The sequence below is a fragment of the Choristoneura fumiferana genome, chromosome 19 (assembly GCF_025370935.1).
Source record: "Choristoneura fumiferana chromosome 19, NRCan_CFum_1, whole genome shotgun sequence".
NCBI lineage: Eukaryota > Metazoa > Arthropoda > Insecta > Lepidoptera > Tortricidae > Choristoneura > Choristoneura fumiferana.
This window is the reverse complement of record NC_133490.1, coordinates 10,696,415-10,723,301: the sequence shown is the minus strand read 5'-3', so window position 1 is coordinate 10,723,301 and position 26,887 is coordinate 10,696,415. Positions and strand designations below refer to the sequence as shown.

The following is a 26,887-nucleotide window of genomic DNA, read 5'->3' as shown; positions in this document are numbered from 1 at the left end:
TACCATTCTGATTTTTTTTTAATTTTTCCACCCAACAGTTTAGGCGCTTGATTTCAATGAAAATTTGCACTTTAAAGTTGAATATTTCGCTAACAGATCACTGAATAGAAAAAACGATAACGCCCCCACAGTATAGGGTTAGTCGAGAAAAAAAAATCACCCCCACTTTACGTCTATGGGAGGTACCCTAAAAAAATTTTTTTTACTTTTTTTTAATGTACATACTACTTTGTCGGCGTGACTGATATATATATTCATGTCAAATTACAGCTTTCTAGTACTATCGGTCTCTGAGTTTACCCGCGGACGGACAGACAGACAGACGGACAGACATGGCGAAATTATAAGGGTTCCTAGTTGACTACGGAACCCTAAAAATGAAAAGGTTTCGGGTGCGCCGAATAGGATTTGAATCCGCATCTCTCCTAAATATCATACGCCACGAGTCTTAAGTACGAAGTACGTTCCAGAATTTCTTGAAAATGTATTTTCATTTTTTTTAATGCCTTGCGTGACGTCTACGTCGTCTTTTGGTATTTCTTTCGAAGTTGCAAAACACTAGGACCCCACGGACCGAGGGTCTCGACACCGACCCGGCCAAAGTCATATTCGATGCGATATTCAGCCGAATCGGAAATAAAACTCTCATAAACAATATGTAAATACGGCACAAAAAATTGTATAATTGTTCCTTGGACGAGGCGTACCGAATGCAAAATTTGTATACGTTTACTATAACGACTGTAATAAAGCTGAAGCTAAGCGAGTCCATAAAATTGAGACATAAATGTTGTATTATTGGCGCGCTAATGTAGGCGAGACGTAATGCGTAAAGGTTCGGCCATACCACTCACTCAAAATAGGCTGACGCACCTTCTATGCAGTTTAAACGCGAACCTTCCAAGTGGATCAATCAATGAGGGCTATCGTTTTTTGTCTCACTAGATGGCGCACTTTTGCGAGCGTTTTTAAGTATGGCTTTCAAAGTCTGTTATTACGGGCGTAAAGACAAAGTTTAGATTAAAATCATATTTAATACACCTTAAAACCGTACCATAAAAATATCGAGCATGCCACAGTGTTGCATAGTCCCCGTTTTGTTCGGAAAAAAGGGAGGAAAAATGTTTCCGAAAGACAAAACTGTCTCAAAACACAGACATTCGTTGCCCCGGAACGCATATTTGCCATAATTAATTTCAGATATTGCAAAATATTCACAAAATTATTCTCATTATAAATAAACCCGCGTAGCTCACCCAAAAACTATGAGATTTGGCATTTCGGAGACCTCACGCTACACTAGCGCCTCTAGTGGCGAATTCATACGCTATAGCCCTCATTCAGAGGTGGCGCTAGGCGTTACAGCAAGTATGGCGCTACTTGCGTGTGATTTCACATGCAAGTATGTCTTTCTCTGTCTAATCTTGAATTTGAAACCTTTATAACTTTGTTATTTGAAAAGGTAGCTTAAAGAATATTTCTCTATTCGATAACAGGCATTGTGAAGTTTTAATTTATTAAATGTATAAAAAATAGTCAAATACCGTACCGTATTAATCATTTATTGCAAGGAAATGAGTAGATACAAAGATCATTTGTTAGGTACGTATCACAGCTTGGATATGTAAAGTCCTGGCATGAAATATCAAAGTACTATCGAACCAACTGAATCCTGATCCACTGTGGAACCTTTTCGTAGAAAAAGTCATAATGACATCGTATTACTTGACAAGCATTACGACACTTACTGTGAGAACTTTCTACGGTGGTTCAGGAATCAAACGGTTCAACTGTAGAAGCCTAAAACAATGTAAACGTATTATGTTTCTTTACGGTGCTTCAGCGTTTTTCGCAGCGTGTGGAAGGTACGCGTTAATAACGTGACGCGTGAGTCACGCAACTGCGTTTACGGGGATTCAGCGTATTTTGAGCACCAGTGTGGACAATTCATAATGCTAGCGTGGGTAGAGAGCTTAAAATTATCCCGAGGGCTGTTTGATTGTTGTATTGATATCGCAGCTACGGTGTTCAAAATATCGAGTAAATATGGTAAAAATCGAGTTGGAGTTACTGGGTCGGTATTTCCATGGATGACGGTTTTCCTAGTTTATCGGTATTATCCGGGCCGGAAGGAAGCCGTGGTGGCATAGTGGTTTGACCTATCGCCTCTCAAGCTGAGGGTCGTGGGTTCAAACCCCGGCTCGCACCTCTGAGTTTTTCGAAATTCATGTGCGGAATTACATTTGAAATTTACCACGAGCTTTGCGGTGAAGGAAAACATCGTGAGGAAACCTGCACAAACCTGCGAAGCAATTCAATGCCCGCGTGGGAACTATGGCCCAAGCCCTCTTGTTCTGAGAGGAGGCCTGTGCCCAGCAGTGGGACGTATATAGGCTGGGATGGTGATGATGAATGATGATCCGGGCCGGTAAAGTGTCATCCATGCCGTCTCTGTTTGTTTGTCCTAATAGATTTTATTTTACCAATTTGTCGGCATAATTATTTTAACAATGTAGGTACTTTGAAGCCTACTCGTAAGAACAGCTCTCAAGTAACCCGAACTAACCCGTGCAAAGACAGACATACTACCAGACACAGACACAGCGTTATTAATTAAACTCTAAAAACGCCCAACATAATAAATGCATATAAAATATCTACATATTTGGAATTTATTAATGCAAACATATTATAGGGCTTTGTAGGTTTAGGTACAAGTTATTTCTTACACGTAGGATATAATATACAATATACTTACCCTAATTGTAATTTCGTATCAAGCACTTATATTAAGGTGAAAATGATAATAGATAATTGTGATTCTATAGTTAATTAATTAAAAGTAATATTAAAATAGGCACACGTTATTCTCAAAGAACACAGCAAAAAGACAAAAGCTAGTCGCCTCTTTTTTTTCAACCGACGCTGCAGCCAGCGCCGTCCTAAGCGGCCAGTGATAAATAAATGAAAAGGGCATTTCTAGTTACTTAAAATTGTCCGGTTTATTTTTTTATAAGTATTTGATACTTCGCTGGTTCGGCCACCTACTACGAATGGGAGAGGATCGGGCTGCCAAAAGAGCGTACGTGGGACGACCGGCTGGTCGCCGCCCGGTTGGGCGACCCAGGTACCGCTGGGCGCTGGGAGGACAGTGTCCAGGCGGATCTGCGACGTCTCCAAGTCGACGACTGGCAAGAGGCTGCGCACGATCGGGACAGATGGCGTGCTCTCGTTTCGGAGGCCAAGACCCTCTTTGGGTCCCTGAGCCAAATTAGTTATTTTTTTAGTTTTTATTTGATAGTTTTCATGAAAGTAATAATAGTGTACTTTTGTAAAGAAAAAGTATCTAAAATAATTGGTCTCAGTTTTAGTTTTTTTTTTTTAGTTTAATAGGAATACGAGTATAATTATGTAAATAACGAAATAATTGATCTATCTTGATCTCATCTCCGGGAAAACATTTGTTTTGGAATTTAAGCCCAAGCGATGCTCGATCTCCCAGATATTTAAATAAAAACATCAACAGATCATAGAATTCATAGCCAAAGCCATTAATCACCATGTAATCAAACCTACACCTAAACATTGGATACATATTAAATTTCATTTGAACAGATCCAAAACGGCACAGTCAATTTGTAAAGTAAATAAAACTGAGTATGTAAACTAAATACCAGGTCTAATACGCAACCGGCTTAAAGCCCGGTTTACACGTGTCGGGAGAAACGCTCAGAACTACTGCGAAATTTGAAAATCGAAGTTCGTATCGTACCGCACCTCTCTCTCGTAATAATAGTAGATTATTGTCGTGGCCTGGAAGTAGGCAATTGCTGGCTGAGTATGAGTATTAAACGGACGAGCTTGCGAGTCCGTTTAACTAATACGAAGCCAGCAATTGCTATTCCAGCCGAGACTAATATAAAGCTTTTCTCAAAATGGTGAATAATTCTGAAATAGAACGAACTTTTTCTTAAAATATATTATAAAATTTAATTTTATTCCAATATTTTTCTTATGCTTTCCCGCCTTTTTTCATTAAAAATAAACTGCAGGTGTATTTTTCCACCGAAACACCACAAGCTATTTCAGACCAATAGAAAAAGTCCGGAGTTCCACAAAATATCTGATACCGGCCATTAGACTTGGCTGTAGGTATACGACTTGTGCCAACATTTCCATGGCCTTTTTAACTTTAAAAAAAAAGTGACTGATTGCAGGCGCGCTAATTCATTATTGTCGAGCTAGCGCGCCTGCAATCTTTTTAACTTTTTAATTTTTCGCTGACCATAAACTATGCACTTCACCTTCTGATATGTAAAGAATAATGTCAACTTTTACGGACATTTTTGAGAAATAATATTAGCGTCAGTGGGACGGCAAGATACTAAGTTCGAATTTATGCACATCGTAGTATGTGTATGGCCGTGTTATAGCAGGCGCTGCGCAAATGATAGCCAGTCAAATAGTATGCATGTCTTATTACTCTTCATTATACGTAAAACACATACAAAAAAAAGATTTATTTAATCGTATGGCATAGAAGAATGTCAAATCGTTTACATTATAATACTATATCTGAAGTCTTGACCCATTGGGCTGCGTTGTCTGAAAGGATGAGCAAGTCATGAGGGTCGCCGTTGTACTTTCTGATTGGACAGTGTTGGATAATGTGGTCCACCGTTTGGAAAAAAAGATTACAGTGAGAGACAGACGTACCAAAGCGAACTTATCCCATAAAAGGATTTGATCCAGTTAACCTTCGAACGATTGACATGACAACAGAAACAAGAGTAGGTAGGCACAATATCATCAAAAGTTAAAACTAAAATAAAATAGAAGTGTTAAGTTTAACTGGAAGCTCAAAGTTGTCGCTTGAACAAACAAACAACTTTGTATAAATTGTTTTATGTAGAGCAGGGCGGGTTCTTTATAAAGTAACATAAATGTGTATACATTACACACACACACAGAAACGAAGTAAATGTATTGAAATGGGCCCCCAATCTGACAAATGAATCAAGTTAATCTTGCTGTATGAAATGACCGCTATGACTTTATATACAATGTGGTGGTCGATATGTCACTTATAACTAAAGCCCGTACTTTTGGTGCCAAAAACATCAATTTAACGTCACGCTGCATATGAATGATTCCAATTAGTGTTTCGTCATAATTAATAATTTCTCAACCTGTCAAATAATCAGCACAAGACATCTAAGTAATTTTCGGAAATTCCCACGGGAGTTTTACAAAATCCTGGAACTGCTGCTGTATCAAATGACTTACGCGCTAAGCCGCGGGTAAACTTTAGTATGTAAATAATACTTCACTAAGTGTAGACACATGTCAATATAGGTACGGCAATGGAATGCTACACGCGCGTTTATTCTCGCTTGTGTAGACGCGCTTTACGTATGTAAGCAATCTCCGCGCGATATAAACAATGTATGTATGTTTCTATGTAAGAAACTCCGCGAGTATATAAAACGGTCAAGAACGTGATAGTAGAGCACGGAGGGTTCCGTTTAAACGTGCGATAGGTACCATGTTTCTTGAAAGCCGTGGTGGCCTAATTTTGACCTCTCAAGCAGAGAATCGTGGGTTCAAACCCGGGCCCGCACCTCTGAGTTTTCAAAAAAAAAACAAAAAATCGTGAGGAAACCTGTATACCCTGCGAAGCGATTCTGTGTGAAGTTCTCAATCCGCAGTGGGCTCGCGTGGCCTAAGGTCTCTCACTCTGAGAAGACGCCTGTGTCCAGCAGTGGGACGTATATAGGCGGGGATGACCCTGATAGTTTTCTACACCTTATCATTTGAAAATATACTTACATAGGAGCCCCTAACACCTAGCAACTAGAAAGTTCTCCATCTAAGTAAGTTTAAGTAGTTTACCTACGCGCATTATTATCCCCGATAGAAGCCGTAGTGGCCTAGAAGCCGTGGTGGCCTAGTGGTTTGACCTATTGCCTCTGAAGCAGAGTGTCGTGGGTTCAAACCCCGGCTCGCACCTCTGAGTTTTTCGAAATTCATGTGCGGAATTACATTTGAAATTTACCACGAGCTTTACGGTGAAGGAAAACATGGTGAGTAAACCAACGTGTGTGTGAAGTTCCCAATCCGCACTGGGCCCGCGTGGGAACTACGGCCCTAGCCCTCTCTTTCTGAGAGGAGGCCTGTGCTCAGCAGTGGGACGTATATAGGCTGGGATGATGATGATGATTATTATCCCCGTGTCTAATGGCAATATTTTTGATTGATAGTTAATAATAATAAATAAAATCTTTACTCAATAAGACAAAATTGCAAAAGAGAGGAAATAAACAATTACAAAGAAAAAAAAACTTAAGTAGGTTAAACATAGCAGTTTGTTTCAACCAATCAATATTTCACAATACAACTTAAGCAAAGTCAAAAGTTCTGCATTCAATTTAAGCACTATGTTAAAAAATCTACTACCGGTTCGGAAAAACCTCTGTTGAGCAGAATTCGGTAAGAAAAGAAACGAGGTATAATAATATATGTTTTTTTATTTTTTTAGCACCGTCTGCTTTGAGCGGTGGAACTTTTCCTTTTTTTTTAAGTGCCAAGGCCAAATCAAGTTGTTAATTTAAACTATGTATTATTCTTTGGTATTATTCGATCAAATAAATAATTAAATAAAGAAATAAACATGGTCATTTCAAGAAGTGTTCCTTTTTAATTTCGCATTGTAGTCTTATACCGCCAAAAGGCAAGGGAACCCAAACAATCTGTGATATAGGTATGTCGTCTACATAGGCTGGTGCCCCGCTGTGCTTGATGGATGCCCGCCGTGTTTTTCGAGTGGATTATTTGTTTTCACACTTATGTACAAACCATTTTCCGACCACTATTGCCCTATGCTACAAAGTGCAAAATTCGAAATTCCTATCTAGCCGTCTCTCTGTCTCTATTATTTAATACGAGTGTGAGAGTGACGGTACGATACGAATTTTGTTTTTTTTTAATCTTTATTTATTATGGAACTTTGATCAAAAGATAATGAACATGTCAGTTCCCAAAGGCCTTAACTATAAAAACACCACAACAGTCATACGATTTAAATGAGTAATTACTCGCACCAAGAACATGACATGACCTCCAAACCATCCCACCGGATCCCCTGCCACAGGGTGGCAAACCTGCGCACAGATTCTCTTACACAGAACTCGAAACAAATGTCTACCACAAATCTGTCTACTCACTTATCTAAGAATACGAATTACAATTTTAGAATTTCGTAAAAGCCCCGCTGGTAGGTAGCCGATTGAGCTGAAATTTCACACAGATACTTATGGGTACTTTAGGTCCAACTCGGATTTGCGGCTCTCAAAGGCGGCTGCTGCAAAAAGTACACTACCACAGGCAGGTGGTAGGACCTTGTGCAAGGTTCGCCCGGATTGCTACCACCATCTTGCTCGCTAATCCTGCCGTGAACAGAGTGCTTGCCATAGTTTGTGTTTCAGCGTGGGGAGTAAACACCAGTGAAATTTACTGGCACTTGAGTATCTCATCTCACCCTCTAGGTTGGCAACGCATCTGCAAAACCCCTGGTGTTGTAGATGTTTATGGGCGGTGGTGATCTCTTACCATCAGGAGACCCACTTGCTCGTTTGCCATCCAGTCGAATAAAAAAAAAAAACCGAACTTCAAAACGGGCAGTGCGCTTTTTAAAAATAAATAAAATAAAAATTGTGTATTTCAGATTTCTGATCCATATATTATGTTATTATATTAAACACTAGTTTTGCAGCAGCCGCCTCGTCGCGTCCTAGAGGAACAGCTACGAATTAGCCCGAAACATGTCGGGCTAAACTCGATTTAAGACGTGAGTTATCCGGTAGTTTCATGTTCAAAGAAAGACCTTTTTGATTTTCCCCTTTTTTTAACCCCCGATACCAAAAGAGGGGTGTTATAAGTTTGACTGCTATGTGTGTCTGTATGTCTGTGTGTCTGTGTGTGTGTCTATCTGTCTGTTTGTGGCACCGTAGCTCTTAAACGGGTGGACCGATTTGAATGCGGTTTTTTTGTTTGATAGCAGGTTTTCTAGCGATGGTTCTTAGACATGTTTTATCAAAATCAGTTCAGCCGTTTTTGAGATATTGATTCAAGTTATACCTACCCGTGCGGAGCCGGAGCGCGTCGCTAAGGTATAAATATTTTTGGACTTGGCTTGACACGCTGACGAGTGTCTACATACGAAACTCTTAATTGGATGGATGTCTTTCGACAAAATAAAAATGTTAAGTCAATGACATTGGACACGCTATCCAACGTTCTCAGTCGATACAGTTACTAATATAGTTAGTAGGTACAGTCACCTGCAAAAATATCTGCCACAGCGGAGCGTGAAAAAATATCTGACGCGTCCTACCGCCCAATAAATAGAGTCGTATCAGATATTTGTGCACGCTTTGATGTGTCAGATATTGATGCTCGTGACTGCACCTAAATAATCTATTTATAACCCCCGACGCAAAAGGAGGGGTGTTATACGTTTGACCGCTATGTGTGTCTGTTTGTGTGCCTGTCTGTGGCACCGTATCTCTTAAACGAGTGAACCGAAATGAATTAAAAGTCAGTTGTCTAGCAATGGTTCAAAATTGGTTCAGCCGTTATTGAAATATTGAACTTTTAATTTTGTACAGAAAATAAGTGGTAGCCTAATGTTTTAACCTATGGCTCAAGCAGAGAGTTAGTTCAAATCTGGGCTCGTACCCCTGGGCTTTTCGAAATTCATGCGCGATTATATTTGAAATTTACCACAAGTTTGACGGTGAAGGAAACATCGCGAGGAAACCGGCACAAACCTGCGAAGCAATTCATTGGTGTGTGCGAACTTTCCGATTCCTAAATGGGCCCGCGTGAGACGTATATAGGCTGGGATGAAAATGATTATGCGAGTTGAAGTGGCAATGGACGGGCCACATCGCTCGAAGAACAGATAACTGTTGGGGGAGAAAAGTTCTCGAGTGGCGACCGCGAACCGAAAGACGGGCCATTGGCAGGCCTCCCACTAGGACTGACATCATGAGAATTGCGGGCAACCGGTGGATGCAAGTTCTAAGGGGAGGCCTTTGTTTAGCTGTGGACGCCTTCTAGCTGATGATCATGATGATGATAATGATGATATGATAATGGTAATGACTATACTTCGTTTCTTTTAGCATTAGAAAGAAGGGAGGCGGTCTTGACGTGTCTTAAAATTGAAAAACACTAGAAAAATAAGTCACAGCAAATATGTAACATAATATCATCATCATCATCATCATCCCAGCCTATATACGTCCCACTGCTGGGCACAGGCCTCCTCTCAGAACAAGAGGGCTTGGGCCATAGTTCCCACGCGGGCCCAGTGCGGATTGGGAACTTCACACGCACCATTGAATTGCTTCGCAGGTTTGAGCAGGTTTCCTCACGATGTTAACATAATAACACAATATGATTATGTGTAACATAATATGATTATTCATATTATTACTAGCTTTTGCCCGCGGCTTCGCCCGCGTGGAATTCGGTTGTCGCGCGCTGTTCCCTCAGGAACTGTGCATTTTTCCGGGATTTAATGTAGCCTATGTCACTCTCAGGCCCATAAACTATCTCTATGCCAAAAATCTAAGACGGACAAATACACAAACACACACACTTTCGCATTTATAATATTGGTATAGATGCTTTTTTCATCATAAATACGTAATATACAGTTACTGTTTTTTTAAAAACGTTTTTCATTAAAAAGTTTCGTCAATATTGTTTATCCTATTTCTAATGCTAAAAAAACGAAGTATAGAAACAGGTGGACATTTAACACGAATATTGTGCTACAAAACTAGTCGGCGGTTTCACCAAAATAACAACATATTTTCGTAACTAATTAGGCCGAACGAAACGTTACACCATTCATCTCATCCAAATGGAGAGGATTAATAAACACTCAACCCCCCTTTCCTCTTTGCTGGCTAAAAAACCAGACAGAGTTCGTCAACACTTCACTGAAGAACGTATCGGTTCCTGAATGAGTGCCCCTAATATTAGAGTACTTGATGAATCATTGCGGACGTCAATGGTGTAGGAAAATCCTTATACGTTGGCACAATATAAGTAGTATCTAATATCTTTAAACGAGCAATTCTTGTATATATTTCGGGGATCTCGGGAACGGCTCCGATTTCAATGAAATTTGGTATGTGGGGTTTTTTGAGGATGACAAAAATTGGCCATATCTCTGGAAACACGCTTATTACCGAGTTTTAGCCCGAGCAAAGCTCGGTCGCCCAGGTACTAAACTATAAACCCGGTAAGTGATCTACAGTAACATCGTAATATTCTATGTACAGTCACCAGCACCAATATCTGACACAACTAGTGTGCATAAATATCTGATACGACTCTATTTCTAGCGCCGGAAGGACGTGTCAGATATTTTTGCACGCTCCGCTGTGGCAGATATTAATGCTGGTGACTGTACTTTTTTTTTATGTATGAATGCAGTTTTTCTTGTTAATAAAGTCGATGACATGGTCCCTAAAAACGATTTTTCGTATGTCTTATCATCATCATCATCATCCCAGCCTATATACATCCCACTGCTGGGCACAGGCCTCCTCATATAACAAGAGGGCTTGGGCCATAGTATGTCTTGTATAAACTTATATTTTCAGACTTTCCCATACTGACCGAGCTGAGTGTTACATCCTGTATAAAAGGTGTATAAACTAGATGGTTGAGTACCTCATCAATATCATCATCATCATCATACCAGCGTGTATCCCACTGCTGGGCACAGCCTCCAGAATGAAAGTGCTTGGGCCGTAGTTCCCACGCGAGCTCAGTGCAGATTGGGAACTTCACACACACCATTGAATTACTTCGCAGGCTTGTGCAGGTTTCAATCACCGTAAAGCTTCTGGTAAATTTCAAATGTAATTTCGCAGTACAAGCAAACTATCAACTGAAATAATTTCAGATTAAAAAGACATCTTGTTTTTATTTTATTTTTAACCCCCGACGCAAAAAGAGGGGTGTTATAAGTTTGATCGCTATGTGTATCTGTGTGTTGTCTGTGGCACCATGGCTCTTAAACGGGAGGACTGATTTGGATGCGGTTTTTTTTTATTTGAAATCAGGTTTTCTAGCGATGGTTCTTAGGCATGTTTTATCAAAATCGGTTCCGCCGTTTTTGAGATATTGAACTTTGAAGTGACAAAGGGGATTTTCCAACTTTTTGCTGGTTAGGTTAGGTTAATTGCGAAGTAGACAAAAGCTTGTAACGTAAAACGTACGTGTAAGTGTGTAAGGTTGGCTGGAAGAGATCGCTCCGGAGCGATAAAGTCACCAATTGTTTACCTTGGAAAATCTCTTTATACCTGTGTTTTGGGGCAGTCGGATAAAAAAGAAATATTCTGACTACGTTCTATAATAAGGACAAAGCCATGGGCAATAAACTGGTATACAATTAGTATGCAGAAAGCAGATAAGTCAAGAAACGAATAAATAATCTTCATTACAGCACAGTACTTCTCCATAATAAATAAAACTATCTTTAATAGCTTCCTTCTCCGATAAAACGTGGCCAAGCGCGAAGAGGATTCGTAGACGAAGGGTTCCGTCCTGTTATATAATTATTACTAGAAGAATCTAGCAACAAACCTCATAAAACACGTTTAGATATCGTTTTACTTGGTTATAATTTAACTAGAAAATATGTCACGCACACATAATTATATTGGCAAGGACCCAGGTTTGATTTTGTCTGACCTTTGTTTTTGGTTTTTCCAATGTATTTTAGTTACAGTTAACCTAAGAATAATTCTTAACGGAAAAATATTAAAAATTGGAAAGTAAAGATTTCTTAGTTTCATAGGATCGTGCATCATGCAGTGAGACTCGTATCTTTATCCTTTAGTAGATACCTTGTCACTGTACGCCTTCTTAAATTTTATAGACAGGATCCAAAAACGAAGTGACAGCGACAAGGTGCAAATCCATACTAATATTATAAATGCGAAAGTATGTGTGTTTGTATGTTTGTTCGTCTTTCACGTCGAAAGGAGCAACGAATCGACGTGATTTTTAGCATAGAGATAGTTTATAGGCCCAAGAGTTACATTACTCCCGGCTACTTTTTATCCCGGAAAAATCCCGAGGGAACAGCGCGCGATCACCAAATTCCACGCGGGCGAAGCTGCGGGCAAAAGCTAGTACTGCTTCGACTTAATTTCAATTTCAGCAAAACCGAAACCAAAACTTAATTTAAGGGCTATTTAAGAGTATGTTTTTTAAAACTTGCGTTTCTTTTTAACGTTTGTAAACATTTATATGCAACTAGCTGTTTCCCGCAACTCCGTCTGCGGACAATTCGTTTACCGCTATCCCGCGGGAACTATGCAATTTTCCGGTACAAAAACTATCCCATGTCCTTCCCCGGGACTCAAACTATCTGTATACCGAATTTCATCTAAATCAGTTCAGTGGTTTAGACGTGAAGAGGTAACAAACAAACAGACTTAAAAACGTTCACTTTCTCATTTATATTATTAGTAGGATAAGAGTTTACATACATACATACAAACGTTTGATCAGCCACTAGTTATAAGGTTTCGTTACCATCCTGTATTGTGGAACCCTAAAAACTAAAAGCAAACTGCAATAAAGTACTATTGCTATCGCGTTGGAAATCTAACTGGGGCACTGATAAAAAGCTTTGAACTTTTATCTAGAGCTTTAGATATATATATAAAACGTCTGCCGTTTGTCCGTCCGTGCGTTTATAAAAAGAGGGCGCTTGATTAGTAGCTTATTGAGTAATGAGTAAAGTTTAGGCGTTTTAAAAAAAAATTGTACCCTTCCTTTTTTTTTAAATAGTATGGTTTTTCCTACTCAGAATCAAGAGCACAGTCGATTCCGATCGTTTAAAAAAATGTCCCCATTTTTAACCGACTTCAAAAAAGGAGGAGGTTCTATGTTCCAATGTTTGTATATATTTTTTTATGTATGTTCACCGATTACTCAGTCAATTGTGGACCGATTTTCCAAATTCTTTTTTTATTCGCAAGGGTTACACTCTTCTGAAGTGGTCCCATTGTCACCAAGTCAAGATCTGATGATGGGATCCTAGGGAAATCGAGGGCAAATCTCAAATTTTATTGGCACACCTATGGCGGTTTTGGAATTTTTAGCATTAAGATAAGCATTTACATTCAGAAAGTATCATTTGGTAAATTGGACCTGATGAAGAAGACCACAGATGCACCAATGGAACTCGTTAAAGCTAAGTAATGCTCGCTCGTCTATAAACAATCATTATTAATATACCTAGATAAGCGACTAAGAAGGAGCTTTAAGTTAATGATTCTTTCGAACTGATCTGATGCTGGAGCTGGAAGGTAGGCAACGGAACTCTGTTATAAAACAACGTAACTAAGCCGTGTTTGGGCTTAATGGAATCGTTATGAGATGTACTTTAGCTACAAACCACTAAAAAGTGAGAAATAAAAAAAATAACAAAAAATGGAACCGACTACAAAAACCTTGAAACTATTTTTCTAGGTACCTCCTAGGTCGAAGTCGGTGACTCAGCACGACGCAGCAGGAAGGATCGAAACCCATAGTATGTACCTAGGTGAGCTAGACGACTATTGTTCCATTCTATCAGACCACGTTTTTAATTTTCATTCAATTTTTATGGAATAATCGACAAAAACTAAATGTTGCCAGCTCAGCAGGTATAAACGTTCTTAACTCTATTTTTAACCCTCGACGCAAAAAGAGGGGTGTAAGTTTGACGCCAGTGTTTTGTCTGTCTGTTTTTGGCATTCTACAGTCAACCAATTTGATTCCTCCACCCCATGGTCCTTTATCATCCCACTTTCCACTTTTCCACTATTCTACTTTCCATTCCACTTTTCCACTAATACACTTTCCACTTTCCACTAATATAGTAAATGCGAAAGTTTGTAAGTATGTTTGTTTATTTGTTTGTTTGTTACTTCATCACGTCTAAACCATTGAACCGATTTAGACGAAATTCGGTATACAGATAGTTTAAGTCCCGGAGAAGGACTTAGGATAGTTTATATCCCGGAAAATATATAGTTCCCGCGCGATAGCGAGAAAGGAATTCTTTGCGGACTGAGTAATAATAATATTTTTACTGATATACTAAACTTTCAAATGGCAATGCCACTGGTTTCCCAACTTTGCTAAGCTAATTAGGTTATTTATTTATGACTCTATGTGACTGTAGTAAATTATTAGTATGTAAATGTCCTGAATTCCGTCCGTCTATTTATAGCTTCCATTGACGTGGTTTTTGAACGTAAACACGTGTTTACGACTCCTGGTTAACTTCTACGGAATACTGATATTATTTACAGCGGCACTTTGAGTACACGTGAAGCGGTGGCGTGACCCTGTAACAATTGGATACCTATCGGATGTCACCGAAATAATTAAACGATGTATTGTATTTTATAATTCTTTATTGTACTCGTACATAGCAGTATCATATATCTATTTTTTTTCTCTCTAATGATTTCGATTAAACTTAGGTAGGTAGTAAGGCACTATGTGGGTGTATTTAATTTAGTACAGGCTATAACTAGATAATGCATTCGAAAAAGTATTTGACCGCGATAATCATTTAATTGGGTAAAAATATAAAAAAGTGACTCGTTTATTTTCACAATAAATATTGTAACTTGTTACGCGACTTCATCTGGGAACCAAAATGGCAAAAACGGACCCTTATAGTTTCGCCATGTCTGTCTGTCTGTTCGTCCGCGGCTTTGCTCAGGGACTATCAATGCTAGAAAGCTTTAATTTTGCACGAATATAAATGTAAACTATGCCGACAAAATGGTATAACAAATTTTTAATTTTTAATTTTTTTAGAGTAGTGTTAGGGGAAAAAATTTAAAAAAATCAGGATGGTAGTAAGTAGGTATATCAAACTTACAAGGAAAACAATAACGGAAAGTTTTCTTGAGAATTATTAGTAGTTTGACAGTAACAGCCTAAGGTATAAAATATACCTAAACTAGAAATATTCCGTACAAAATACGAATCCTTAGAAAAATATGTGTCCGACACGCTCTTGGCCGGTTTTTTGCTATCCCGCTGAAATTGACCATTTATATATCCTCAATGAAAACTATGCTACCTATACTTCCTTCTGAAACTATCATACAACAAATTTCATCTTTATCAGTTCAGCGGTTTAAGCATGAAAGACGGGTAGGATAAGGATCATACATAATACTAGCTGTTGCCCGTGACTCCGTCCGCGTAGAAGTATGAAAAATAGTTTACGTCCTATTCTCAGACCCAACGAAGATACACAAAAACAACCATAAAAATCGGTCAAGCAGTTTCGAAGGAGTTTGGTCACAAACATTTTTGACGCGAGAATTTTATAACTTAGAGTAGTGATATTATTCTGATTCTGATCATAATTATGTGTATTGTTGTTAAACGCCAACAAATAGCAAATAAATGAATATGAACCGCCAGCTTCGTATTCAAAATAAAATTCCCAACTTATTCTCAAAGAGGACCTATAAAACTATCATTTCGTGAAACTCTCCTGCTAAAACCGCCCATAAAATATCAAACTTAAATACAAAGGGTTAAAATATTTAATAATGCTGTTGTAATACTAAACGATAATGCATGCCGCGTCTAGACGGCGACCTCAGGGTTTACGAGCTCAGTACGTGCTCCTACACCCTCGTTATAACCAATATGTGGCCAACTACACTCTCGAACGAATATTCTGCAAGCTAGCGAGCGAACCACCTCGCAATGCAAACGCTTTTTACCCGACTCCTTGGTGCGATCCGAGTTGTATTGCTGTGCTCTAACAGGGCCTCACATTATACCTATTTTGTAATTTTCCACCCTAACGCCTGTAATGTGACATGCAATAAACAATTTTGAATTTGAATTAGGAGGATTATGGTTTTCGAGCGTGTGTATGTCTAATTCTTTGCTCCACTCTGGATAAATTAGCACCTATAGGTATAGGTTAGGTTACACCTGTAATCCATGCATAAAACAAATTGCTACCAGAAATGTAGTTTAGATTGGGTTAGAACTGCAACCCTCACACAAAAGAAACTGCTACTTAAAATTGTGACAAATATTATGCAATAACAAAGTATAACACACAAAAAAAAATAACAAAAAATGGAACCGACTTCAAAAACCTTGAAAATATTTTTCTACTAGTTTGAAGTCGGTGCCTCAGCACGAGCCAGCAGGAGTGGAATTATAGTCGTCTACCTCACCTACATACTATATATTGGGTTTTTCGAGCGTATGATATTATGTATATGTGTATTTATTTGGCCCTCTTTGTAGCCTAAACGGCTGAACTAATTTTAACATTAAAGGTTGAGATATCAGTATTTATTTATAATTAATTATTTTCATTATTTTCAATCGCGTTTGCGTTTGGCATGAGTTTGGTGGCGCCACCAGCATTGTGACATACGAAAGTTATTATAGGAAGGCATTCGATAAGATTTCATGAGACAATTTTCGTAATTTTGACTCCGTAATAATCCATACTAATATTATAATGCGTAAGTGTGTCTGTATGTCTGTTAACTCTTCACGCTTAAACTTTCAAATCAATTTAAATGAAATTTGGTAGAATAGTTTGAGACCCTGGGAAGGATATAGGATAGTTTTTATCCCGGAAAATTGCGAATTTCCCGCGGGATAGCGATAAATTATCCGCAAACGTAGTAACCGGCAAAACCTTATTAGTAATTATGTATAGAGATTTCTGCGTTACGGTTCTAGAGATGCAACCCTGTAAGGGACAGACGGACAAGCGGACGGAAAACAGTGTAGCAATATTAATAGAGTTCCATTTGTCACCCTTTGGGTACGGTAGCGTGATAAAAAATTAGTAGCTGGTCGACCGAGCTTTGCTCGGGCTAAGACTCGATAATAAGCGTTTTTTTTATTCGTCTGGATGGCAAACGAGCAAGTGGGTCTCCTGATGGTAAGAGATCACCACCGCCCATAGACACCTGCGACACCAGGGGGATTGCAGATGCGTTGCCAACCTAGAGGCCTAAGATGGGATACCTCAAGTGCCATTAACTTCACCGGCTGTCTTAATCTCCACGTCGAAACACAACAGTGCAAGCACTGCTGCTTCACGGCAGGATTAGCAAGCAAGATGGTGGTAGCAATCCCCACCTACAAAAATATATATATTATATATATTAGATAGATAAATTACCATTCATGTTGTTTTCGATGTCAAGTTTTAAGGAATCAATATCACTAACTTAATATTACAACGAAGCCGAAAACATATTATATACCGTATACACACCTACGAAGGTATGTCAATATTAGCGCTGTACTAATACGGGTATCGACAACTTTTTAATTTCGTAATCATCGGATAAACATCAGTAGCGAATTTATTGAATCAGGCGTTACTTCGCTGAGCTTCTACTTTGCTTACCCACGACCTTATAACATAATAGCTACGTCGTATTGTATTGTATGTATTAAATGGATCTCTTCCAGTTAACCTTCGAATGATTGACAAGATATCAGAAACAAGACTAGTTTGATTCTTTTGACTCAAAAGGTTGAAGACCCTTAACCTAGCCTATTGAATTTTTCAACAGGGGTGAGGCCGCGAGCCTGTCATTGTGCTGAGTAGTTCTCTAATTACAAACAACATTGATTAGTTCGAGCCTCATCTATCGACCTATCGATATTTTCACACGCCAGAAAAACTATCGACACTATCGACGTTCCACAACACTACAACCATAAAAGTTGAGTCGATACTTCTGGCAGGTAAATCGGCGCAAATGGCATTTTAATGTGCCATACTTTATCTTGATCGCTTCGGGCAGGTATCAGTGCCATGGATGCTATCCGGGGCTGCTTTACGACCTTACTTTAACCGACTACGGACGTTTAGGGGTTGATAGTTTAGTTGCAACATAAATTAAAATGTTACCTAACTTTTTTAATCAAACTAGGCAAGGAAAATGTGCTAGCGGGATGGTTAGTGGTGGGTCTGTTCATGTCTTCATATTATCTGTGGAAAGCTTTGATAAGTTTATAATTTAATGATACATACTTAACTTAGTCGAGATCAAAGTCAGAGTCAAAATATTTATAATAAAGTAGATAATGCATTAAATAAATAAAAAAACTACAATAGACTTAAAAAACTTACATAAAAATAAAACCTAAAACTAAAACAAATTACTAAAAGAGTACCCCTTAGGCAAGGTCCCGAAGATGCTGGCGGCGTTTCCTCTTTGAATAGCCAAGCTTCTTCGTCCGAGGAAGCTGCCAGCTCTTCGGTCACCTGTGACGTCTACCTACCTTTTCGAAATTTCTTGGCTTTGATTGGCTTTATTGTTACATGTTTTGTAATTAACCTGTACTAGTTAATTTAAGCTGTTGATTTTCCGAATAAAATAAAATAAGTGAACATAGTACAGAAAGATGCTTAGGTGTTTTTTCAGGGAAAATTCAAACCCATTGCTATTGCTAATATGAAGTAAGTACCTAATAGAATAGTACTTTTCTTCAGTCATAGAATAGTTTTCACCAACATGCGTTATGGACGCTGCCAATTTGCTGTAGATTATATATATGTACAAGTTTGATGACAATGCAATTCACTCAGAAAAGATCTTGTGTTAAAAATGTTTTAGACGCGATTTTCTTTTATAGTTTTATTGTTACACTAGCTATCGCCCACGGCTTCATCCGCGTGTAATTCGGTAATCGCGCGCTGTTCCCTCCGGAACTGTGCATTTTCCGTGATAAAAAGTAGCCTATGTCACTCTCTGGCCCATAAACTATCTCTATGCCAAAAATCAAGACAACAAAAAGACAAACGGACAAACATACAAACACTTTCTCATTTATAATATTATTAGTATGGATATGCATTATGTATGTTCATTGTAAAGTTTAAATATTTTGTACCAAAGTCAATTTTAAGTTTCTTGTTTATAGTTTAAGTTAATTACCTGACGAAAGTTGTTGGATTAGTAGAACCTATTTGTGATTTGATTATTCTTTTATTTTTTGACATAAATAAATTATATTAAAAAAAAATAAGTTACATAAATAAATTATATTACCTAAGTTCTCCTAAGACATACTTGAAAAATTCCACAATTAAACGGCTTCACTGAATATTCCTAGCTTATATTTGTAAGCTGAACCGTTTAAATCAACATATATTTCACTATTCAAACATAAAATGACGTAGCATGTTGTGCTAGCGGCGATATAACGATATAAAACCCGATGTGTTTTTTCGTAGTGCCGCTATCTTATCTGAGACAATGGCAGGACTAATTCGGTTATTGATCGCTCCGTCTAGGAGCTTACTTATCATTTTTAGCCGACAACAGCAAAAGCTTTGAGGATATTATCCACACTAATATTATAAATACGAAAGTGTGTGTGTTTGTATGTTTGGCCATCTTTCACGTTGAAACGGAGCGACGGATCGACGTGATTTTTAGCGTAGAGATAGTTTATGGGCCAGAGAGTGACATAGGCTACTTTTTATCCCGGAAAAATGCAGTCCCCGAGGGAACAGCGCGCGATAACCGAATTCCACGCGGGCGAAGCCGCGGGCAAAAGCTAGTATTTTCTATTTATTTAGGTAAGTAGTATATTTTTGAAAGCAAAGAGGTGGGTAAAAGATGTATAATATAAATAAGTTCTCACGCCAAGAAAACTTTTTTTCAATTACCTAATTTGATTTACTCTGGCGATTATTCCAGCTCTTCAACTGCCTCATTTTTGTGGTCACATTTTTTGAATGAGCTGTAGAATTTGATGACATTTTCAATTATTTTTAAACGTCCTGTACTTCTACTAGATAACCTGGAAACTGCAACAAAATCTTTTACCATATCAACAAAAATGTGCCCACGAAAATCGAAATAAACGCTTCAATGATGAATGATAATAATGAGTAATGAATAATGATGAATAATTATGAATGGTGACCCAAAAAAAAATGTTTTGACAGACGAACAACAAAGTGATCCTATAAGGGTTCCGTTTTTCCTTTTCAGTTACGGACCATTTTGTAACCGAGTCCTGGCCTAAATTTGTATTTCTGCCATACAGACATACAGACATCGGAACCTTGGTAGCAGAGTCCAGTTGGCACCCTGTGAACACGGAACCCTAAAAGATACAGCAATAAGAGTCTTCTTTTTTATCATAGAATCGCTTCGTCCGGATATTTTCAACTCACCCCAGTTTTAACCTAGATTTCCTAGCTGTTGGAATGAAGTATATTGGTCGCGATTGAATTCGGATTCAGCTCGTTTCTGCAACGTTTTATATAACTTGCAATGTACATAATGTACAGGTCAAGTGCAAAAATATGATTGTATCTAAGAGGAAGCACGTTTTAGTTAACTTTATAGATTAGTTTTATAAAAATACTGAAATATTTACAGTTTCAGAAATATTAAACAGTTGCGAAATGAATCAGGTTGCCAAATGTTAGTTGCAGTATCAAGAGCACAATCAACTCCGATAGTTTAAAAAATAACCGAAACAAAAATTACAGTTTTGTGATGATTTTCATACACTCGACATGGGCGTCACAATACTGACTCATTTATGTCTCATGTTTGTATGAAAAAATTAAATACATTTTGAAATTAAATACGCTTTTTTTGAAAACACCTATTAGATTACATTTCAAAGTCAAAATGAAAACATCTCCTTTCAATGAGGGCTATCGCGAATGAGTTCGCCGCTACAGGCGCTAGTGTAGCGTGAGGTCTCCGAAATGTCAAAAAACATAGTTTTTGGGTGAGACGCTGTTTATTTATAATAAGAATAATTTTGTGAATATTTTGCAATACCTGAAAAATTATGGCAATTATGCGTTAAGGGGCAATGAATGTCTGAACAGTTTTGTCTTTCAGCTTTTGTCCTCCCCTTTTTTCCAACCAAAGCAGAGGTCAATCTACCTCCAGTTCAGTTCAGTGGAGAGATTACTCTGAAGCGGTAAGACCGCCTATTGCTTACCTTGAAAAATCTGTATAATAAATGCCCAATTTTTTCTGTACTGCATTGTAATTTATTGTATTGTAAATGGGGGAGGCTTATCTCCAAACAGTGCGTCGGACGAGGCTCACTTAATGATCATGATAAACTTTTGTAAAATCAAAGTTCTTCTAGCAATCATTTGTAATGCCAGTCTTGTGTCAATTATTTATTATTTATGGACAAAGTTTATAAACTGAACTGAAGATGGCACGATAAGGCCAAAGTCCGTGAAAGTGAGGGGACACGGGTTTAAGTTGTATTGATTTATTGCATTGTATTTTTCTCCGTCCTTTGGTAGCCTTTGATAGGAAAATGTTTTAATTTCGCTACCCGACTGCAGCAGCTCAAAAGGAGGGTTACCTACATGTATACTAGCTGATGCCTACGACTCCGTCTTTATAGAATGCAATTATAGCTATTCCGCGGGAACTATGCAATTTTCCGGGAAATAAACTGTCCTATATCTCCGGGACTCAGACTATGTGTATACCGAATTTCATCTAAATTGGTTAAGCGGTTTAGACGTGATGAGGTAACAAATAAACAGACCTACAAACTTTCGCATTTATAACATTTTGCTAGTATTGCTCGTATTCATAATATAAATCAACCGTAGCAAGCAAGTACATTATAATAATAATGGTCTAGCTGTAACACCCTGTAGATTAACATGGAGCGATGACTCAGCCTTAATCAATCTCGGAAGGCAATGAACTTTAAGTGCGTTTAGATGTATCTGGATTAATATAGTATGATTTAGTTTCTATAAATACATCTATATCTAACATTTTTATTACTATCTATATATCTTTAAGAAAAATTTCCTTGCCAGCCACGCGGCCGCGTTAAGTATTCGTTTGGGATATTTCTCTCTTCTCTAATCGAGCATGCGGGTGGATGGTGATGGGAAGCAATCACCGCCACCCATGTACACCCGCAACACGAGGGGTATCACAAGCGCTCGCAGCCGTCCCCCCATGCCTTCCGCAACGACGTCTGTAATTTATATCGAGATAGCTGTAGGCTTTTCAAGATTCAGGCGGTTGAATTTTGTGTTTCGTTTTCCTCATATTATACGAAAAGTGTAGCACAGAAATCAATGATATTTTACAATCAAGATATTCATTATATTTTCTATGCCTGTGGTCTTTTCGATTTTTGTAAAAATGCTTTATTAGTCTGTAATTCTCGTGCAAAGTTGACATCTTTTTTTTGTCGACTTTTGAGCTCCTGTAATTCTGATATTACACATTTGTGAAAATCTGAAAAACCACAGGCATAGATAATTACGTCTAGTCCATACTTAAAAAAAATCATCTATTTCTGTTGCCTAGTTTTTAAATGAGACCGGGACTACGTTTGTATGGAGAATGGAACGAAGAGACTTCTCTTAAAAAAACAATTTCTAGGTAAAAATAATCGATTTAGTCCGTCCTTAAGATTATTAGAAAATAATGGACGCGTATTTTTTCTTTTCTCAATCGAACAAAACTAACAAAGATAAGCGCGTCAAAAAAGGCGTCAAAGTTCACGACTCGGGGCTAGTGCCTAACTGCTAGGGACTAACTGCTAAACCAATTTTAATTAAGTAAAGTGAAACAACCTACTAATAATGGGCAAGGAGTCCCCCCTCCACCCACTTCCTCCCATCATAAATATTCATTGCGCTGGGATGCCAACTTATATAAAAGATGGTATTAAACGGATAAACCGATTGTGATTCGATCTTTTATGTGCAAGAATGCAATAAATATTGGAGATGATTTAATTGGACCGACTTCAAAATCCCGACCAGTGTGGTGTCGGGTAAGAATTACACCTCTCCATTTCTTCCGTGGATGTCGTAGGAGGCGACAAAGGATATATGTTAAGGATACCGTAGGGGACAGGCTAGCAGCCTGTCACTATTGTACCGTTTTTGACAAACTTAAAACCTAAAATTGCTAAAAGTGGCTCTGAAGCCGTAACGTTTCGTGTGCTCTGCCTACCCCATTTGGGAATACGGCGTGATGTTTTGTCTGTGTGTGTGTGTGTGAGTTCAAAATAAAACGAGGTGCTCATTTTACATGTGTACTCAAGCAATTTAACTGCTAGGCTAACATTGAACTTTTTTGTCCTACTCATTAGGGGAGGCCTATGTCCAGCAGTGGACGTTTTTCGGCTGACATGATGATGATGATGATCCTACTAATAACATCATGCGAAAGTTTGTATGTGTGTTCGTGTGTATTTAATTTTGTCATTCTTTCACGCTAAAACGGCCTGACGTATTTGATTGAAATGTAGAGGTAGAGTATCATATCTAGGTCGGTATCCTGTCTAGGGGACGTCTTGAATAACACATAGTACTAAGGGGCTGTTTCACCATCCATTGATTAGTGTTAACAGACAGTTAAATGTGATGCCGTCTCTATTTGTTTTGTTCAAATAGACAGAGACGGCATCACATTTAACCGTCAGTTAACACTAATCAATGGTTGATAAAACAGCCCCTAAGACTACTTTTTATTCCAAATTTTCAAACACAAATTAGAAGTCACTTTTTGGGGTCAGCATTTCCACGAGATGTGCGATTAACGTGTTTGTCATGAACCAGTTTCATTTACCTCGCTCCGCTCAGGTGTTTCCACTAGAGCTGTGCTGTGCGAGGATAGGTAAATGAAACTATACTACACTACTACACTACTACACTACACTACACTACACTACACTACAATACAATACACTACAATACACTACACTACACTACACTACACTACAGGAGACACTACACTACACTACACTACACTATACTATACTATAATATACTAGGTAAATGAATACTTGTTTTTATGTTAATTTGCTATTGTTTTATTTTTTTATAATGTGTTTTTATTATGTTTTGTGTAATGTGCGAAGAGCGAATAAATATTTCTATTTCTGTTTCTATCCTCGCACTTCTCTGGGAGAAACGCAGCCTAAGGTCACGTAGTGGACGCCAGCTGGCAGCGGGGCGGGTAGCGGGGCGGCGACCGTGTTCTCTGTCCATTGCGCGGCCGAGACGCTCGCGCACACAGTGTCTATCTGGCAGCACACGCAATGAACAAGCCGCTAGCCGCTCTATTGCCCGCTGCCGTCAAATTCGTGATCTGTCACATTTTTGACGTAAAGCGATTTTATGAACATGACCATCATTTTGTATGTAAAATATTACTTGTTTTTAGCCGTTTTCTACTGTTTTATGTCGCTTATACACGCTGTTGTACCCTTGAGAATCGGCACGTGTTGCGATATACATAGGGAGGTACAAAGTTTTTTTTTAATTAACCCGAAACGTTTTAGCAGCTATTTGGGCTGGTTGGATTAAACAGGTTGTACTTTACAGGAGTGTAGATTTTCAGTTATATTTTTTTTAATATTTTATTTTATAAGATTTCAGAATATTTCCATTGAAAAGAAAGAAAGAAAGAAGACATTTATTCACTAACACAGAAGACACACATATACAGCAAAATTTACACAAATAAACCAAAAAAAAAGAATACAGAAAAACTCATGAAAATAGTGTAAATACATATATGTTCTGGTCAATCCTCAAAATGGGAGCGCGTCAAATTCGTGCGTAATCAATAATTCCAATAAAAAACCGTTTACTGTAGTGTTTCAGCAAATTAGCACACCTCTATGCTGATTATTTGATGATTATGCTGAGTATTATCGGTACGGCCAAGCGAAAGTCGAAAAAATATTACACGACCTTATTTTTTTTAAACCTTTATGTTAAGTTATCGAAGTCGCACAGACCCATATCACTGACACCACATTCACGTATAAGTCAAAGTCAAAATATCTTTATTCAATTTAGGCTTATGAATGTCAAAAAAAAACTACCACCGGTTCGGAAAAACCTCTGTTGAGAAGAAACCAGCAAAAAACCTCAACAAGGTATATTTATTTAACAGATTAACATTTTAGATTTTATATAAAAAAAAATCGGGTCTGCCGCACGAGATTCGAACCCGCACTTCTATGCTATCTTAGAATTAGTTGAACAAACGTACTGCTGACAATATATTATATATCGTCATCATACAATTTTACTATCCCACATCCGTCTTCGGAACTATCTCCTTACCAAATTGCTAATAAATTCAATAAATTGGTTGTTATATAGAGGAACAAACATCTTCACAAGCAATCTAGAGCTAAAACTGTTTTTATTATGCTCTAACGGATTCTAATAAAAGCTAAACTAATTAAATATGCTATGGACGTTTATGCTTCTGATTGTACTTTCACACGAAATTAACTTTGTGATTTAGGGCACATAAATTACGCGAAACATTAATTTTGTTGAGTTCTTTTGGTAAAGTCTAATATTAAGAATGACAACGTCTAGAGCAAAACTATTGATGAGAATCCAACACTAGCAGAACGCTTCGACTTTTTATTTTTAATCAAAATATGGAAACTTTTTCACATCTCTAAGAATTTACGTCACTCACCTGTATAAAAAAAACTTATTTACCTGTTTATAGTTGGATTCCCAGCGGCACACAATCACACATGCTCACAACACAACCTTGGTCCAAAAAAAAAAACAATTAAGCCATAATCAGGCCACCGAAAATTGAGCACCGTTTTGTCACCGAAATACGCACGCCTGCACGTTAGCACTAAAAATAAGCATTACCGAACGCACTTTACCTAAATAGTTTTTTTTTATAAAAAAAAATAAGTTACACCATTAGTACAATTTTGTTGCTGGCTGGTTAAGGATGGCGGTTAAAAAGTGTTATTTTTAAATTGGGAACCGATGGCCGGGCGCGCGCGTCCGCGGAAAGCGGGCTCGGAATTCGTATTTAGGTTGGAATACGCGGGTTATGGCGCCACACAGACATGCGCAGAACATTGTTGTACAGACAGTGGCAAAGGCTATGCGGGAGAGATGCGACGAAGCTTTGTTTTTTTTTTTAAGTTTGCCAGTAACTCAGGCTCGAAACCAGGACCAAAACTATCAGTATATCATAATTCATTTAACTCTATCTATTATTTCCTCACGATGTTTTCCTTCACCGTTAAGCTCGTGGTAAATTTCAAATGTAATTTCGCACATGAATTTCGAAAAACTCAGAGGTGCGAGCTGGGGTTTGAACCCATGAACCTCTGCTTGAGAGACGATAGGTCAAACCACTAGGCCTACTATTACTGTTATGGTATAATGGTGTTTTATTAATTCTCTGAATTTTTTTATTTGTTATTTTCGTTAGTAGTATGACAGAACATGTCATGTCAAATACAAGAGTAAAAATTATATAAACGTAAACGGTAAATTTTATTACAGGCACCGAAAAGGAATGTTGTTTGTCACGACAAAATTGAGAATTATTTCAGCCTTTTAAATTACAAAGTTAACTTAATCCTCAATTACATTGTGCTATTGTAATCTATTCATGATCAGACACGACTCCAATAAATACCTTTAAGGCAAAAGGCGTTTTTTCAGAAATAATCGCTAATGAGTTATTTATGCTATAAATAACTGAAAAGTATTTTTTTTTAGATAAGTACTACCTTTTATAATAAAAATAGCATTTTTTTAGACAACATAGGTCCATTAAAACAAAATCAAATCAAAATCCAATAGACTACAATTAAATTGAAATTAAATTACAGTAAATACAATAAAAATAAAAATTACATTAGCAAATCATTGTAATATTATAAATTATTTCTTAAAACTAAGTACATGCAACTCACCGCAAGGGGTGAGGTACGGGCAGTCGAATCGAGTTGCAAGCATTTG

The 26,887-nt window shown here is 37.9% G+C and overlaps 1 protein-coding gene across 1 annotated transcript in view; it reads right to left on the bottom strand.

Moving 5' to 3' along the window:
• LOC141438811 (muscle calcium channel subunit alpha-1-like) overlaps positions 1-25,928 on the bottom strand; it is an 85,024-nt gene extending 59,096 nt beyond the window's left edge. The window contains exon 1 of the mRNA XM_074102789.1: positions 25,610-25,928. The gene's annotated coding sequence lies outside the window, so the exon portion shown is untranslated. The remainder of the gene's footprint in view (positions 1-25,609) is intronic.
• Between the last annotated feature and the right edge of the window lie 959 nt (positions 25,929-26,887).